This window comes from Triturus cristatus, chromosome 8, assembly GCF_964204655.1.
Source record: "Triturus cristatus chromosome 8, aTriCri1.1, whole genome shotgun sequence".
In the NCBI taxonomy this organism is placed as follows: Eukaryota; Metazoa; Chordata; class Amphibia; order Caudata; family Salamandridae; genus Triturus; species Triturus cristatus.
Window position 1 is genome coordinate 640,104,985 of NC_140591.1, and position 19,015 is coordinate 640,123,999.

The window sequence follows — 19,015 nt, forward strand, 5'->3', positions numbered from 1 at the left end:
CTGCATGCACAGAAGCCATCTTTAAAATGCTATTCATTGCAAATATATACTTGATTTCTGTTTTCCTCTCCCCTAAGTTGTGTGTAACCTGATGGCAAAGGCCATTAACTGATATGTAGCTACTAGCCAAGTTCCCAACTCACATGAGTGCCTTGACACCCACTTGTCAACTGATTTTAATACTCCTGTGAAATCCTGGCTGCGCGTCCATCAGTACAACATTCCTTTTTTTCAGAATTATATAGCGCGAACTCGATCCAGAGGTATTGGAGCGCTTTACATGAGGACCGGTAACGTTACACAAGGATACATTAATTTTTTTGGTAGACACGGGGAGATTTAGGGGTATATTCACAAGAAAGTGTGATAACTACCGCAAGAGTAGCTTAATGCAACTGTCAACATCGCATCCTATCACGGAAAAATTACGCCGTGCCAACCAAGTATTCAGAATGCGGCGGTAGCATGCGATAGTCACCAGATAACATGTCAAATGGCAGAGCAAAAATCAAGGCCACGCCGCAAAAATGTGAAACGCGAACGCAGAAAATCATGCGATGAGGCCAATTGCGGTACAAAAAGTAGCGAAAACCAGCCACAGGCTTGCAAATCCCACATGTCTGGCGGAAAAATGCACCATAAAAACCACTGAAACAACACACCAGAAACAAGCCAAAGCACGTAGCAACATGGATGCACACTGACCGAGCGCTGAGGCCAACGCGAACCCCACAACCCCACAGACCACCAGCAGGAACAACGGGGACGGCCGAGGAGAAGAGGGAGGGGAAGACGGGGTGAAGTCCGCAGCAAAACCAGATCGGCGTCACGGAGGTGACAGAACACCACCAGCAACTGACCCACAAGTAGACCACCTGGAATGCAGTCGGAGTGCCGAGGAGGCCAATCGAGGAGGCCAAGATGCGCTGGCATGATGTAACAACCTAAACCAGGCACAAACCCGCTGCCAACAGGAAGGCAGCAACGGTGACAGGAGGTGGCAGTCCTCCCCACAGGAGGAGCTGGAGGAAACCGAGGCTACAATCATCAGTGTCGAGATGGTGCAAGGAGTAGGGAGTACAGACACAGCTCGAGAGGACCTGACACAACATCAACAGGGTGAGTAACGACCAGGGACTGGGGGGACCGGGGAGGTGGACACAATGGCACACATGCACCATGAGGTGTAGCACATGGCACACCCACAATCACCCAGGATCATGTCCCTCATCCCCTTGGCACACTGCCGCACACACACAGCAAGAACAGCACACCCACATTGACGACAACGTGGTACAATGCGCAAAGCCGACACTGCAGAACAGAGGCCACAACTGGCTCAGCACATGCACAGAAACATACCTACTACATCTGACAGAGCTGGAAACCATGAAATGGAAATGTACGCGTACAACCTCACATCCGTCATGTAGTCCAAATGTACACTGTCCCGCAGCAGTAGTCAGCACGTCCCAAACAGTCACATTGTACATTGTCATACAGTCTGCATGTAACCCAGAACAATGCGCCAATATACATGTCAACACAATGTCAAATACATCTCCCCTTCACATTGCAGAGGGGCAAACAACACCTCCAGCAGAGCACAGAAGACAACACATCTGTGATGCCGGAGAAGACCACCACACCTTCGACAGTGACGCCCTACAACAGTCCATGGACATCCCACGCAACCCTCCACCAGGACCCGGGCAGCCAAGCTACCTAGAGGAGAACACAGAGCCTGCAACAGACCACACAGCAGGAAGCACCCGCAAGCACAGGTGGCTCACGACACTTCACCCACCGACACATGGCACCCCAATGTCATATGACAGCATGCCAAAGGGAGGTGGTCCAACAGGTGTGGGTGGGTCCTAACCCATGGAAGGCGAACTAGATCACGTTGGTGTCTATTACCCTTCAAGGACCACCTACACCCCACAAAGGAGACCCACACTGCCATAGGGACACATGCAGATGCACATTCACAGTACACAACCACGCCCAGGGGCGCGCACATATCAGTCACACACCCACGTTGGCCCTGTGTACGATGGTCCAGGCCACTCCCCGTACAAAATGAGTGGGTGACGACAAAGCTGCATGTCTAAGCTCAAACCCGATGCCTGCAGTGACATGCCTGCATCCGCTGTACACAGCACAAGGTAATGTTGCAGGGCCCTGGGCCTGCATGCATACAATAAGACCACAGGGACACACGCAGACATGATGTTGAACTTGCTACGGGCACGTGTGCCCGGCTCCTTTTTTGGCAGGGCTACATATACAGTGAAACACAATGAGCAAACAGAAGTGTCTGTGAGTTGCAGTGCACTGAGGTCTGGGCACTACAGCTGAGCGTGCCCATGTGAATAAAAATTCTCGGAGTGTGTCCCTTTGAGATATTCCTGATGCAGATGCAGTGGGGTGTGTTACACCTGCATCGTCTTTCTCATCAACGTCCCAGGTCTCCCACACTGATTGTGATGACATCGCTGCGCAACCTCTCCACAGCACAAAACTCAATCAGTAACGGACAATGGAGTCAGTGGCACCTGGAGTGCTGAGCCGGGTATCAGTCTGATGATGGCATCCACGACAGGTGTGAGCAACTCCGTAAGTCTGTTAGGATCACCGTTTCGACTCTGGAAGATGGCGGTTGGAGGTGGTCACGGCGGTGGTGGCGTGTGCCTCCTGTGGTGATGCGACGTCTGGGCCGGTCAGGACTCGATTTGGTGTGTGAGCCCATGTGGACCGCAGTTGAGGCCGGAGGCAGCAGACAGCACAGGGCCACAGACACATGGCGTCGATGACCCTAAGGCCATCACCTCAGAGGCCATCTAATATCTCAGAAGGAGGGGTCCTGGACCTGACCAGCACAGAGTTAGTGACCTCGGATGCACAGCGGCTGGCACAGGTACCCTGCCACGGGACAGTGACTTCCGGTGCACTGAGATAGGTCCACGCGCAGTGAGTGGGTCCTCATGGATGTCGAAGGTGAATGTGGCAGAGTTTTGTGGGGGACAGAGAAAGGTGTCCTCCAGGGCATGATGCAGAAGGTCTGATGTTATCCGGAACAGCAAATGGTGGAGTGGAAAGCGAGAGCCACGTTCTCACCACCAATTCGGTATCAGCTACATGAGGATGAAAACTAGCCCTTAGTCCATAGACTCAGATGCCACAAATGTATGACCAGAGAGTGTCCATGAATGTCGGGTAACAGACTTAGTGGCACCGGTGCTGAGAAGGGATACAGTCTGTGATGATGCCGGTACACTGATATGAACTCCGCCATCGCTAAATCAAGACTGTGACCTATTGGACCGCAGTGTAGGCCGGAGGCAGCGGTCAGCAGTGGCCCACACCCACCTGTCGTTGGCTCGCGATGCACAGAGTTAGTGGCACCTGGGCAGTTGTCGGTAGGGTTGGATCCCCTCCATAACGATGATCCTATTCCCTCCGGACTGCAACGCGTGGTCCACTTACGCCTCGCCTTGCGTGCGATGATATGTTTTCTGCCACTGAGTAATCGATGTTCAGTTCCAATTCTGTAACCTACTCTTGTGCAGCGTTGGCTGAGGGCAGTAGTCTGCGTAGGCCCACAGACATGTGTGGTTGTAATGCTATGCACAGACTTGGTGGTACCACATCGAAGAGTGTATAGTGACATGAACTCTGCCTTAAATAATGTTCACTGCCATGGTGTAATCAAGACTCAGTTCCAAATGTGTGACCTACTTGACCGTAGTGTAGGCCGGAGGCAGCAGTAGAGTACTTCAATGACAAAGGTCTAATGCGGGTCTGTGTTGTGGAGGCCGTGATGGTCTTAGAGGCTGCCAAGGTCGTGGGCCTCAGGCTTGGAGCTTGTGCAGGCACGTGGTGGGCCCTCCTTGACACACACCGGTGTCGGAAGGTGATCAGTGTGGCCTGGCTGTGCAGGGGCGGGCCTGACGGATTCGGGGTCCAGCAGGCCGGGGTACGGCAGGCGCACAGGATCGTAGCCTCTCATGAGGACGGCGTCAGCCTCATGGCATGGTGAGAGGCGCCATACTGGCAGAGACGTTGGGCTTTCCAGAAGAGGACCACGCCCAGGCCTGGCATACCCTGGACCATCCCACTCCGTTCATGTTTCCGGGGGGGGCGTAACAAGCAACATTTCCACGAACTCCCCGGCAGGCTGGGGTGACATGGTTGCGTCCACTGTCCACTATACTCCATACATGTCACCATGGATATGGGTGTGTTCTGCATGCTGCGGTCTGTCCAGCACATCTCCGCAACTCTTGGCATTGTGTGCTTTCCCAGTCATGGTTCTCCTGCCTCCCTCACACATGCCTGGTTGCCACCTCTCCCCACATTGGGCTAGTGCGTGGCTGAGGTGCCATGCTGTCGATGGCTCAAGTTCACGGCTTGCCCAGGTTACCATTGTGAGTTGTTCTGTCGTGTCTGGTTGGTGGGCATGTTGTTTAGCATGTTGGTTTCGATTTTGTGACCTGTGCATTGCCAGAGTTGTGGTTGCATGGTTGTGGAGTTGAGGTGAGTAGGGTGTTCATTTGGAACTTGCCAAGGGACTGTGCATTTCCCTTGGTGCCATCCTGGGGACGCTGGTTGCTGTTTGACTGTCGGAGGATGGAGGAATCGTGCACACTGGCTGGGTATTTGGATGCAAGATTGGTGAAGGTTCCACAGTGTTCGGTTGTTGCCTGCACATTGATGTGCGATGTGTGCTTTCTGTTGCGGTGAGTGTGTGCTGTGTCGGCAGGGGGCTCAGGTATGACATGTGTGCTGTGGATTGCCCCCAACACGTGCATACATCCAGCTATGGTGTATGGGCCTTGCTTGGTGTCCAGCGAATCCTGAGCATTGTGTTGGACGTATAGGGACTGGGGTACAAGGCTGATGGTGATGTCCAGGTCAGGTGTGAGGGACTTGGATGTGGCTGGCTGTGTGACTACTTCGACTGTGGGGGGTGTTGGTTGGGGGTACCAGGGGCAAACAGGTGCAGCACAGCCATCAGCTTCGTGTGGGGTAGGATGATGGTTGTCCGCTGTGTTGTTGCCGTCGGCCTGTTGGGCGTTGTTGATCAGGATGTGTACGATGGTTGTCCTTTTGAGCCTGTAGTGGGCAATGACATTGTCAGGTGTTGGGTCTCCGTGGCTGGTGCGTTTCCTGGGGGTCTGCTGTCTTTGTCTGCGCTGCCTCTGTGGTGGTCCGGGGGGTGTGTTCTGGGTGGGTGTTGGAGTCCTGAGGTGGTGGCGGTGGGTGTTGTGGCCTTCTTGGGTGTCCGGGCCGCATGACCAGTGGCTCCATGGCATCTGTTGCCCTTCCGATGTGGCTGCAGGCTGTGGTCCGACTTTGCACCAGGTCAGAGCAGGTGTTATTTTCCAGCTGCTGACGCACCTTATCGCCTGTTTTGTGTTCTTATCGCAGTTCTGTCTGGTCGCTGTGAATGTTGTGGAGGGGTGTTGTTGCGGCTTTGGGGACGGGAACGCCTACTCTGCATATCATTGGCGATGGTTGCGGGGGTCTTCTGTGGCGATGTTTTTTGCTGCTGCTATCGCGAGTAAACTGGGCCAGTGGGCTGTAAACACCAGCTTGTGAATGGGGTGATAAATTCATTGCAACTTTGGCTGCGATAAAGTGCTGTTAACTCGGCGATAGCTCCTTGTGAACATCCCCCTTAGTGTTTTGCCCAGAATCACAGGATGTGGAGTCGACCACAAAGCTCGAACCTTGGCTTCCCAGCTCCAAGGTGGGCAGTCGAGCTGTCAGAACACATCCTCTCACATTGCTTCCGAAAACCACTGAGTTAATTAGATTAACAGTTACCTGGGGATCACTAAGATTTGTTTTCGAGCCACTAAATTAATTAATATTGTTTACAGCCATTAAAGGAATGGTGATAGAAAAGATGAAAGAATACATTTAAATACTTGCATATAAAAACAGTATTGAATTTTAACTAAACGAGGAATGTATAAAAAAACATACAAGATGGATATGTTTTTATGAAATTGGAAGAATGAAATGAATAGCAATTGAGAGTCGTGTTGGTTGAATGTCAGTGAGCATGGTGTAGTGGTTTTAAGAGAAACATATCTTTTGTATTGTGATCTGCCGATTATTATTCAATTTACATTCGTAGTTTATTTTTACAAATATAGTTCAATCTTTTGATATAAATAGCAATGGAGCCCCCCCAAAATTTATAAAATAAAACAAGATCTTTTCTGAGCATATAAAGTATTTTTACTTAAATGCATAAATATATTACAGAAGACTTTTTTTCCCTCTTTATTTTCTGTCTCTAGTCTCCATTTGTATAGATGTCAGCAGTATTTGTTGTTGGGACAGGCACAACTGGGTGTGCACTTGGAACGTATGATTGCCTTTGTCACCAGGATTATTTAAAAATATTTAACTACTAAATGTTTTTTTTTAATCCAATTATTGCTAGATAACAATGCATAAAATACATGGAAGTCAAGAATTTATGTAATGTCCAGTGCTTAATTTGGAAACAAATGAAGGCTGGTCCCAAAAGCTTCACTCACAAACCTTTGATTGGTGCTAATAAATTGTACTGCAGGAAACAAATTCCAGGGCTGCGTATTCGTGAATCCACCTCAGTCGTCTTTAAACTACTACCCCACACTCTGTCTCAATGACTCACTCTTGGGTGTTCATGCTTTCTCCTTTTGTGGTAGTTTTCCCATCTTTTTCTTTCTTCTTTTCCCTGTATGTATGTTTCCCTCTGTTGGACCCGTACATGTCTGAAGAGTAAAAATTAGAAATGGGCCCCAAAAACAAGTGCTAGTGGCCCCCACCGGTAACCAGAATCTCAAATTATGCACTGGTTATGTCTGTCAATTTGTTTATTTTCCTTCTCTTACCATATCAAAATGTAATAGAGTCAGGGCTGGTCTGGGAACCTAAAGCAGCCCTGCAAATGCTGCCAGACCCACCCGCAAGTTGCGTAGCGAGCAAGCCTGACCACTACAAGGGGGTTCGAGGTCATCCTCCCCTAAGAATAGGTCAGGGAAAATGGCAAAAATGGTGCATTCTCTGCACATTTTTCATTATATATTCAATTGTATTAGCTTTAACTTTACAATGCATCAGGATAAAAAAATCTTTGTTGGGGCCCTTCAATGACTTCCTCTCTATCACCCTTCAATAGTGACTTTCATCTCTCTATAGCCCCTCCCACATATATATTTCATTTGTTTAATTGACCTCTCATACCAGTGGAGGGTGTTGGAGCACTGTACATCACACACACACACAGACGATGAATAATATGTGTGTAAATCAGTTTATAAAAAGTTTTCCTAAGACAAAGGGGACTACAAGGTGTAGTATTCACATGCAATCCATACTGGTAGACATCTTTTGAGAATGATTGGTCTGGAGAAGCATAAAAACAGGATTCAAAACATAATACAGTGGTTAGGGTTGACTTAAGAAATAGAAATTCATTTCTACTCAAACACACCCTGTTAACAACCTGACGGATAATGAAAGACTTGGAAATAACATGACTTTCTTACCTGTACCATACAGTTTGCATGCAGTTCTTTGATAAAAGTTAATTGCTCACTGTACTATATTACAATTGCAACTCATGCAGTGCCCAGTAACAAAAAGATGTCCATGACAACAGCAGTAACCCACTGAACTATGCGCATAAATACAGTTCTGTGATCTGCATGATACACGTTGTCGGCAGCAGGCACATTAACCATCTGTTCTACTAAATATGAGTCAAAACTGACACTAGACAAACATTCTGATCTCTCTCCGGCAGGAAGATTAATAACCAGAGATATCTTGACACTTTTATTGTTGCTGAAAATGGCTGGATATACCAGGAAGTCTTCAGCTGGTGCTTTTAAAACCATGAAATATTTCAAAACCCTGAAAGGGCTCCAATAGCCAGATGGCACCCCCAGCCTTCAAGAAATTGCTGTGAAGCTTGTTTGGAGTGAAGGTATTACTTCCCTGCATACCACAGGCAATAATCCTGTGAAGTCCGGTTTGTCGACTTGCTGCTCCACAATAACCTTCATATAGCACCAAAGCAAGAAGAGGCACAACAGCTCCAGAGAGTCATATCTGCCTCTCCACCAGGTTTGGAGGCACCAGGTCCTTCTGGAGCCATGGGGTACCAATACCCTACGGCAAACACCAAGAAGAGGAGTCCATTCAGAATTCCTGATGCACCAGAAGAAAGCACCCATTGAGGATCAACAAGGCACCAGATACTCACTTCATGAGTGGCCCAGCTGTCCTGAGATTGCCTCCCCAAGTTGCCTACTCTTGACCACGAGTACATCAAGATGTATGATGCCAGGATGACTTGTTCGATCAGCACCCAGCCCCACCTGCTCCAGCACCGACCAACCAGCCCTGCTCCCATGGTTCCCAGGCTTTTGCGACCTCCTCCCTCCTAGGAGACCCACCTGACTTACTTGTAAATCCATCTGTGCAGTGTTTTTTCAAGAGGCCTCCTTCATCGTTGAGCACCAGCTTCCAAGACCTCAGCACCTCTGCTCCCGGCTGATCTGTGACGCTCCCGAACTTCTCCTGATGGAACTTTGAACTTGATACTGACATCCGCCTAAAACTAGAAGGTAAGCTTTGTGAGAGCATTGCCTGAATTTCTGCTTTTTACAATTGTTTACAACAGTGCATAATTGCACAAAGAAGTGAAATATTTAATGACATTTGCAAAATCGTACCTCTGAAGGTACTTATCTTAGAACTGTGTTTATTGTCTAAAAGGTATATAAAAATCGACATTATTTTTACAAATTGGGCTCAGATTTTTTCTTGAGTGTGGGTCTCATTTACTGCCTCTCTGAGTACAACAAATGCTTAACACTCCCCTCTGATGAGCCTAACTGCTCGCCCGCACTACTACAAAAGAGAGGATTAGTATTATCCACTTTTACTTCTATCTGCCTTTTGGGGATTTCTCGCAGTCTCTGCTTAGTGTATTTCATTTTAGTACGCTGTACAGAGAGGCTGTTTCCTACATTTGTGCATCAGCTGTGGGATACACAACTTTGCATTTTCTGGACCATTTTGGCAATAAGTGACCAGATGATTAAATCCAAAAATTGTCTCTAGATAGTCAAATTTTAGTTTGGTCTATTTTTTCTTAAATTCTAAAATTAACTTCTACGGCCTTGGTTAAGTGTCTGAAATTAAGTGGTTAGAAATGCAAAAGTCTGTGCTTTAGTTAGGATAAAAGTATTCAGTGATGGTTATTTTTTTAACTTCCTAAGAAGGTCCCAACTGAAGTAAAATAATGCCTAATTCCGATAGCCAGGCTCAGCGGCTCAACCAGACCCCTTACATGGACCTGAACCATGCTCAATGCTGGGCCATCTATATGGGCCATGGAATCAAAACAGGCAAAAGTCCTAAAAAGGACTATCTCAGAATACTGATGGCTCAGTTTGAGAAAGATCACCCAGAACTGGTAGCTCGGTCTGAGGATGAAGATAATACCAATGAAGATGATGCTGAGGATAGACATGAGTCAGTCTCTATTCAAGCACAGCTGAGACCCCCTCAGATGAGGACTTAAAGTTGGAAAGATTGACAAGGAGACTGAACTTAGAGGCTCAGCTCCTGGCTCAAGAAAGGCAAAGAAAAGAGATGGCACTAGGACCTATCTTTGTTGGCAGCATAAAAGTAATTAGGGAGAAAGGAAGTTCCTATTACTCAAAACTCCCCAAAGGGATTGTCCCTCACTATTCAGAAGGTGATGACCTCAACAAATGGTTTACTGCATTTGAGAAAGCTTGTATTAATTAGAAAGGTCGCTAGACCAAATTGGGCTCCTCTCCTGTGGGAAGTGTTCTTAGGGAAATGGTGGAATGGACTCCTGACATTGCCTGAAAAAGATGCTGAGTCGTATGACCTCGTGAAGGGTACCCTTACTGAGGACTTTCAACTCACCACTGAAGAATATAGAAGAAGATTCAGGGAGACTCCAAAAACCCAGAGTCTGTCCTGGTTAGAATTTGTTGACTTTTCAGTAAAGACACTAGATGGTTGGTTAACAGGTTACAATGTGAATGCCTCTGAAGGGATTTACAATTTAATCATGAAAGAACATCTTTTGAGTAATTGTTACAATGAGAAGTTACATCAGCATCTGGTTGACCTAGATCCACGTTCTCCTCTAGAGTTGAGTTAGAAGGCAGACCACTGGGTCAAAACAATGGTGACCAGAACTACCACTGATGGGGGAGACCAAAAGAAAGATGCCAAAAAGCCCCCCAAGGGAATGATGGTAATTAAAACAGGAAAAAAACAATGAGTCCCCTTTGCCTCCCCCAAGAAACCTGCTCAGGAGGGTGGGCCCAGAAACTCATCACAGCCCAAAGGAGGGTACCAGGGTAAGAACTGGGATCCCAAAGAGGCTTGGTGTCATAACTGTAGAGCACTAGGACACCAAACTGGACTCAATGGATGTAAAACAAACCAATCCTTTAGCCCACCTGCAGTAAATTCAGTTTCCAATCTCCAGATGGGATCTCAGCTGGGCACTGACCATGTCAGAGAGCTCACTGAGGCAACTCTAGTAGGGAATGTGGACTTAGCCACCTTAGCTGTCTGGCCCACTAACATGCAAAAATACAGACAGATTCCTATTATTAATGGGATTAGAGTAGAAGCCCTGAGAGACACTGGTGCCAGCATCACCATGGAGACTGAGCAACTTGTGTCGTCAGAACAGTTTCTGCCTGGAAGGACCTATCCGTTCACCAATGTTGACAATGTGAAAAAAAAACATTCCATGGCAATGCTGTTCTTTGACTGGGGAGTGGTTGCTGGAAAAAAAGAAGTAGCAGTCTCTTCATGAATACCAGTTGATTGTTTGCTTGCCAATGATTTGGAGTCTTCAGCCTACGCTGGGTGTGTGTAAAAACCAGAGCACAGAGCAGAGCCCAGAGTGAAATAGAGATGCTGGAGTCTGGAAGAATTGCCAGCCCTTCAAGAGAAAAGGCAAGCAGACTGGGTAACCAGTTGTAAATCAGACATCAGACCCTTTTCCTCAGGGGGAAGAAGAGTCAGCCCCAGAGGGAATTGAGCTTCAGGAGCTGGAGCCTTACCAGGTTCAGCTTTCGTGCCCAGGAGGACCCTCTAGGGAAGAGCTGTGCCATGGGCAGAGGACCTTCCCCACTCTTTAAAGCCTGCAACAGCAAACTGCTGAACAGGCAGGTAGTGATGTCAGTGGTTCCGACAGGACCTATTGGGAGGAGGGAATGTTTTATACTGAGGCCAGAGACCCCAAACCTGGTGTCACTCGGAGAGTGGTAGTTCCTCAGGTGTTTAGAGAATTCCTCCTCACCTTGGCCCATGACATTCCCCCTCACTGGACACCTTTTCCAGATCAAAACATGGAACAGGCTTTTCAGCCACCTCTACTGGCCAGGGATGTTCCTAAAGGTGAAAGAGTTTTGTAACATCTTCCCCACCTGTCAAAAGAGTGGCAAAACAGGTGGGCACCAAAAGGGTACCTTAATTCCACTCCCAGTGGTTGGGGTTCCTTTTGAGAGGATAGGGATTGGCATTGTTGGCCCCCTACAAGCTCCTACAGCATCAGGAAACAGATATATTCTGGTGGCAGTGGATTATACCACCAAATATCCAGAAACTATTTCCGTTAGGACTACCACTGCCACTGCAGTGGCTGGGGCCCTCATTTGTATCTTTACCAGTGTTAACTTCCCTAATGGCATCAGATAGAGGTACAACATTCATGTCTGGTTACCTAAAACCCATGTGGAACGAGTGTGGAGTGACCTACAGGTTCACTACCCACTACCATCTGCAATGCAGTGCTCTTGTTGATTCAACAAGACAATGGAAGGTATGATTGGTGGACTCCCGAAAAGCACAGGAGGAGATGGGATGTTCTACAGAGGAGTGGGTTACTCCCCATTGAAACTTTTGTATGGGCATCCTGTTAAGATACCATTGTGCCTTGTGAAGGAGGGATGGGAGAAACCTCTTGTTGAACCTAATCAGGACAGAGTAGACTATGTACTTGGCCTCCGCTCCAAGATGGCTGAATATATGGAGAAAGCAAACTAAAACCTTGAGACCAGTCAAGAGTTTCAGAAGCAATGGTATGTCCAAAAGTCTGCTATAGTGGACTTCCAACCAGGGCAGAAGCTATGGGTTTTGGAGACTGTGGCCCCTACATCCCTCCAATATAAGTGGAGTGGGCCCTACCCTATCCTAGAAAGAAAAAGGGAGGTCATCTATCTGGTGGACCATGGCTCTTGCAGGATCCACAAGAGGGTAAGCTATGAACCACCTTAAACCCTATTATGACAGGGTAGATGTGACCATGCTCATGATTACAGATGAGGAATAGAGAGCAGACGGTGAACCACTCCCTGACCTCCTGTCTAACAACCCAAAAGATGTGTCAGTGGAAGCAGCGGTGTAGTCAGCCATGCTTACTACCCAGCAGCAGACTGATTGCAGGCAAGTCCTAAATAAGTTTGCTAAGCTCTTCTCTTTGACCCCTGACCAGCCTAGCTGGTGTACCCATGATGTGGACACTGGTGAATGCAAACCTGTGAAAAACAAAACATACATGCAGTCTGATCATGTGAAAGAGAGCATCAAAGCGGAAGTAGACCATGGGTCACTCTGGCAGCTGCCTGCTACCACCCGGGGCAGCAGCTACACTGGCCACATAGAGTGACACCGGTTCTGCTCCTCACCTGGCTTTTCTTGCGGCGGCCATTAGGACCAGGGAGAGAGAGATCGCTGCTTCCCTTCTGCTCTCCCGTTCTTCTCGGACCCTCAGGACAAGGCAGTGCTACATGTACTGCCGGATGCCTTGCGAGCCTTCCTCCCTTTTCTTCCAGTGACACACAGGGCTCTCCAGTCAGGTTCCTTTGGGATGGGAAGGCACGGAGCGAAGTCTCCGCCTCACCACGTCTTTGTCGGCTCCTAGTGTAGCTTCTGGGTTGGAGCCCTTGCGCTCCTAGAGATGGACAGGGCCGCCCTCGGCTCTGGCCGGTAGCCAGGCAACCTCTCCCCAGCCTGGGGTTGTGTCAGGAGAGAACAATGCGGCTCCGTCCCCGCAGATCTCTCGCCCCGAGCGGACACACTCACTGGAGGTTAGGGAGGAGAGAGCACTTCCATGTCACAGCTCTTTCCTGCGGTAGCAACTTCCAGGCCCGCCCTGCGCCTCACTGAGAATCACTCCACACCGGCTGCTGCGGCTTCTCCCCACGGTGCAAATGCACTCTGCGTCCACCACCTTTGGAGATTGAGCAAGTTCCAAGTAAGCCCAGTAGTGGATAAAGTCTTTGTTCTGCCTGGTACAGGGCCCTAGACTCAGTGTAAACCAGTACTGGGGGCACTTGAAAAGTATCATTTACAGTGCACAACACTTCCCATTGGTAAGTGTAAGCCTGGCCCCTGACACATCACAGGGGGGTGGAGCGCCATCATTGTGGAGGGCAGGCACAGCCCTATTCAGGTGCAGGTGCTATCCAGCCTGTCCAGCCTAGCGCAGACTCATCCAGACTCACTAGAGCCATTGCACATCCCTAGCCCCTATCACTCCAAAGCCTGACAATCAATACACATTCTAGCAGAAGACAGAAGAACATAGCACACAGAAATACCTACTTCTAAAAGTGGTATTTCTAAAATAGTAATAATAAATCTGTGAACACCAATACGCAGCATTTATCATCACTATTCCAAACATACCAAACTTGATCACGCTACCCCTCTAATGTCAGGAATTGCCACTGAAGCACATATCAGGGAATCACCAATGCATCCCTATGAGAGGGCAGCCTCAGAACAGTGAGAAACCAATTTGGCTATTTGTCACTACCAGGACATGCCACACAGTTAGACACATGTCCTACCTTTTGCCTAAACCACACACTGCTCATAGTGCTAGCTAGGGCCAACCTTAGGTGTGACTGCTCTGTAGTAAAAGATGAGTTACAGAGGTGACAATCACTTTATGAGCCATGCCACAGTGGCATAAACTGCATGCTCAGGCCCTGCAGTGGCAGAGGCCTGAGACATGTTTGAAAGGCTACTTTCTTGGGTGGTGCAAGCAGCGCTGCAAGCCCACCAGTAGCATTTAATTTACTGGACCTGAGTATATGAGATACCACTGCACAAGGGACTTACAGGTAAATTAAATATGCCAAACAGGTGTAGACCAATCTTACCAAGTTGACCAAAGAGACCACATGGACTTTAGCACTGATCAGCAGTGATAAAGTGCTCAGAGTCATAAAACTTCCAACAACAGGTCAAAAAAATACAAGAGGAAGGCAAAAAGTTCTGGGATGAGCATGCAAAAAGGGCCAAGTCCAACAATCATCATGAACACTATCCAAAGGTATTTATAGATTTCCTCTTTCTTAATGTTATACTACATTTTGTAGAATATTATGATACCTAGTAATTGCGAATTTTGTTGTTCTGTAAGTTACACATAAGGGAAAACAAATAATTCAAGAATTCCATATTTGCTCTTTTTTGAGTAAGTAGGTAATGTTGAAAACCATTCATTTGGAGAATACTGAAATCTAAACCATATTTAGCTAACTAATTAAAAGATAGAGTTCAAGTTTCAAGTTTAAAATTCTTTATTTAGACAATCAAGTCTATCAAAGTGACGGCAACATAAAAAATGATGTGAAAGTAAGAGCAATACATAAAAAAAGGTGATGTCATGAGTGACACAATCGTTCATAGTGTTTAAGACATCTGTGGTGTGTAACGTGGTGTTGTAAATGGGTAGCTAATGAGATATCTAGATATTTAGCAGTACATTTATGAAAGAATGCTAAAAGAAGACAGACTAAGTCATACATGTTGTGCACAATACAAATTCGAGATATTGTACCCGACGACCTGGCTGTGATTCTTGTGTGGCTGCTATTCATTTAAGCACCTAGATGTAAGCAACACGGTGTTCAAACCCTGTTAATGCAAATAGTTAAAACGTTGCTCAGGTCCAGGTGAGCTAAAGTGCTTATTCATAAAGTACCATGTACTATCGCCGACCTGACAAAATAATGATAGACAGAGGAGCTAAAGATGTTCTTTGCCAACATCAGGATATAAACAGAAAGATCCAAGAGAGATGAGGAAATAACATTTGCAATGAATGCGCAGGAGAAGGTAAACATTCAAAATACAGATAGTAGGTATAAAACTGCTAAACCAAGACATAATAATGTTTTAGTGCCATTAGTGTAATTTGGAGACAAATGGTGGTTGAAGGCCAGGAATTTGTACTTAAAGTGCTAAGACATAAAAAGGGCAATCCGCTAAAATATTCTGGATAATCACAATAGTAGTACTATATAACTGCTGTTACCTACATCAGTGGCCAGGCAGTGGAAAACTAGAAGGGCAGGATAGGTGAAATTCAGCACGAGATCAGCAAGCAATGGTGGAAAGATGCAGCTGATAACTGTATTGTATTTACAGAGTTTGACTAGCAGCCTGCCCATACTGATTTCTTGTTAGCGAACAGATTTGGGGCCTACACACTCTGAGCACATTAGAACAGAGTTCGTGCTACAAATGCACTCCACGATCATAGCCCTTTGACCCAGAGGAGATTGTGTGTGAGACTGAGGGGTATATTTACAAGAAACTGTGCTCTGTTGTTTTGATGCAGCGGAGGTCCAAAATGTTACTGACACGGTACAACAGTTCCTACTGCCATGTTTGTGTCTTATTTATGATACAATGCTCCATTGTGTTAGAAAGAGGCTGACGTCAGAAAAACTGACAGTGATGTGTGTGCCGAGTCGGTTAAAAAAAAAGGAAGTTAGTGTAGAAAAAGTGACTTTAGGCCAATTAGCGACCAGAATACCAGACGCTCGCCATCCTGACGTCACTTTTGTGCACCTAGCGGGAAATTAAATGGAAAAATGCTGCTAAGTGAAAAATAGTTACACTTACCTTAAAGCAGCAGTGAAGCAGCCAGGAGTGAGCACAGACCAGGACAACAATCCCAGCAACACCACTACCTGCCAGGATTACCCGCCAGAGTCCCAGGGGATGAGTAAGAGGAAGTGCAATTTTAGTGAAGAGGGGAATAAGAGGGGAATAAGTTCTTCATCAACTTGAAATTGCCTTTGGGGAGGAAAAAGACAATATGGCAGAACATAGTGTACAAAGTGAATGGTATTGCTGAAGTCAAGAGGACAGTGACAGACTGTAAGAAGCGCTGGCAAGATGGTAAGCACAAGACAAAGGCAAAACTGGCAACTAATCTCAAGGTAGCAGAGCAGGCCAGAGGTGTTAGTCCATTACCTCAGGAGGAGTTGAATCCCTTTGAGGAGCAAGTATCCTCTGTCATCTGCGAGGAGTCGGTGGTTGGAGTTGTGGAACAGGACAGTGCTGGTTATGATGAACTATAAAAGCAACAGGGTAAGTCACAACAAGGGACAATGTGGGAAGCTAAGTAATGTCATGCAGTGCAGGCAGCTATGTCCCAGCGCTCTGTGGCATTGTCTGCAGGCCAAAGAGTAGAATGCTGGCTCATCTATGCTTAAACATAACTTCAAGGGAAGGCTCATGGGTATTTTGATAATTTGTTGGCATAGGGCAGGCCAGCAAGCCGTCTAGCTGTGGTACCCTAAGTCAAAATATAAGGGCAGGAATATGCTGTATCTACAAGATATGGTGCATTCCTGTCCTCTCTGCCAGTGCTGGTGCTCTAACAGCAGATATCTGCCAAAGCAGGCACACTTGCACCATGGTGCAAGGGATATCTCTGGCGCCAGCCAGCTGAATGTGCACCAGCATAGAGGAAAGGTTGTCTGCGGTAGTGCTATGCAGCTATTTATTAATCAACGCAAGGGAAAACATAGGGGTGTGCCATAGTCTTATAAATACGCTGCATCACTGCATTATTGAAATGACGCAGTATGGCGCTGCAAAATTTGCTGCCGCGCTGCGCCATTTCCTCACACATTTGCCCCTGAAAGTGAAATGTATTGCACCTTGATTGTCAACTGGATTACTCATGTCATCATCTAAGAGAGATCAGCAATAACAATTCTCCATCACATTGCAGAGAACAAACCCTCATCTCCTTGCCAGCAGCCTTTCCCGGACTTCAGCGATGATGGGAATGATGACAACCTGCATACTATTGACCAGGACATACTCCAAGAACTCCTGGACTCCCTCATGACACCATCTGTGGAAACAGAGAGGGTCAACAGCATTGTTGGGTGTCCATATCCTCTGCGTAGCAACCAACAGGCAATACCTGCCATCCTACCCAGACCCCTGAACTCCAAGCACCCACAAATGACCTTCCACTGCACTGTGGTAGAAGTCCAGCAGGAGTTGGTAGAGAAGGTGCGAATGGGGATGGAGACTGTGGTGGTCACCGTAGATAGAGTCTGTGGGTGCCTCACTCCCAATAGAGGCACCTATTCTCTGTCCCTTGGCCTCCAGCAGTCCCTGGATGACTTCACAGGTGTCAAGAGGCATGAACAAATGCCTTGCCAAAGTGCCACCAGCAATGTGGCCAACAAGCTGGGGGCAACAAGAACCATCTTTGAGTCCATGGAGGGAAAGTAGGACTCCCACTCTGCTGCCATGGCTGCCTACGACCACAACATTGCTGCTGTGTTGCAAAATCAGCAGATCCTCCTTGCTGCTGTACTGCCTTATGTGTTGACACAGATGAATGCTGCTGCAGGCATGGTTCTACATCTTCTGCCCCTGATGTGTGTGTGTGCCTCCCTTGACAGCTGCACCCAAAATACCACCCTCACAGTAGACACCCCACACAACATTAGAGGAGAAAGATATGGTCAGCACATCTATCTAAAAAAAAGTGTCCAGTGGCAGTCATCTGTGCCACATACCCAGTCTTGCCTTTGCCCTATGCTTATGAACATGCCAGGGAACATCTGCCGCCACTGTCCTCATTTTGATTTTGCCCTGTTCGCCTTGACCATTTGTGGACTGTCAATGTGGCCTATCCTCCCTAATGACATTGGAGGCATCCTCCTCACTGAAGCACCTCCTCTCCTACACATGTAATATGGCATGTTCCACACATGGACTCTGTCTAGACATCCAATGGCTCTAAACAACGTTTGTGGTTGTTTTCCAATGAACTTTACCTGTTAGCCTCTTCAGCATTCACACATGTAAATAAATGCCTGTAGAACTAGAAGTGTGCTGTCTGTCTGTAGGAGTCGGGACCAGGTTAACCATTGGCCATTCTGTGAGGCAAATACACAACCACTTGCCAAAGTGATAAGTTTGTGTGTAGTCTGTGACAATACTAGACAGTGAGAGCACAACTTATTTGGTGAACACTATTTGAGTGTTGACTAGCAAGTGCTCAATCAAGATTGCAAGCAGGAAGTACTACTGGTGTCATGCAGTCAATGTTAATAGTGAATTAAGTCACCCCACAAGTGCTTTGTCCACCCATGGTTACTAGCAAGCATAGAACATTGTGCTGACAAGTAAACCCTGCAAGTGTGAGTGGTTTGGGGCAGCAATAAAGTTATGAGTCCAAAAACCTACTAATTGGGCAAATTCTTTTGACCACAACATCCCTCTAAGGCATGGTGCATGACATACTCAGACAGAGATATTGGTTGTGAACACATGATTTACACTGTTTACAATCCCTATCAGGATTGCCACGTCCACTGCTAAAAAATGTCTGATAGGTGTAAAGTCATGGTCAACCAGACAGATCCCTGTCCATAGGTAAGACACCTACTCACACATGTTGCCAAACACTGGTAGTAAAGACATTTCCATGTACATAACATTACCTGAGCACATATGCTAACTCCCTCACAGTAAATATTGACGTAGACCTTCATGTAGCAAACAATTACATTTAATTTCAATGGAAATTCTAATCTAACCTACACTATCTTATCCTACCTACTATATAAAAATAACTTAACTTAACCAACTAAATACACATAGGATCCTG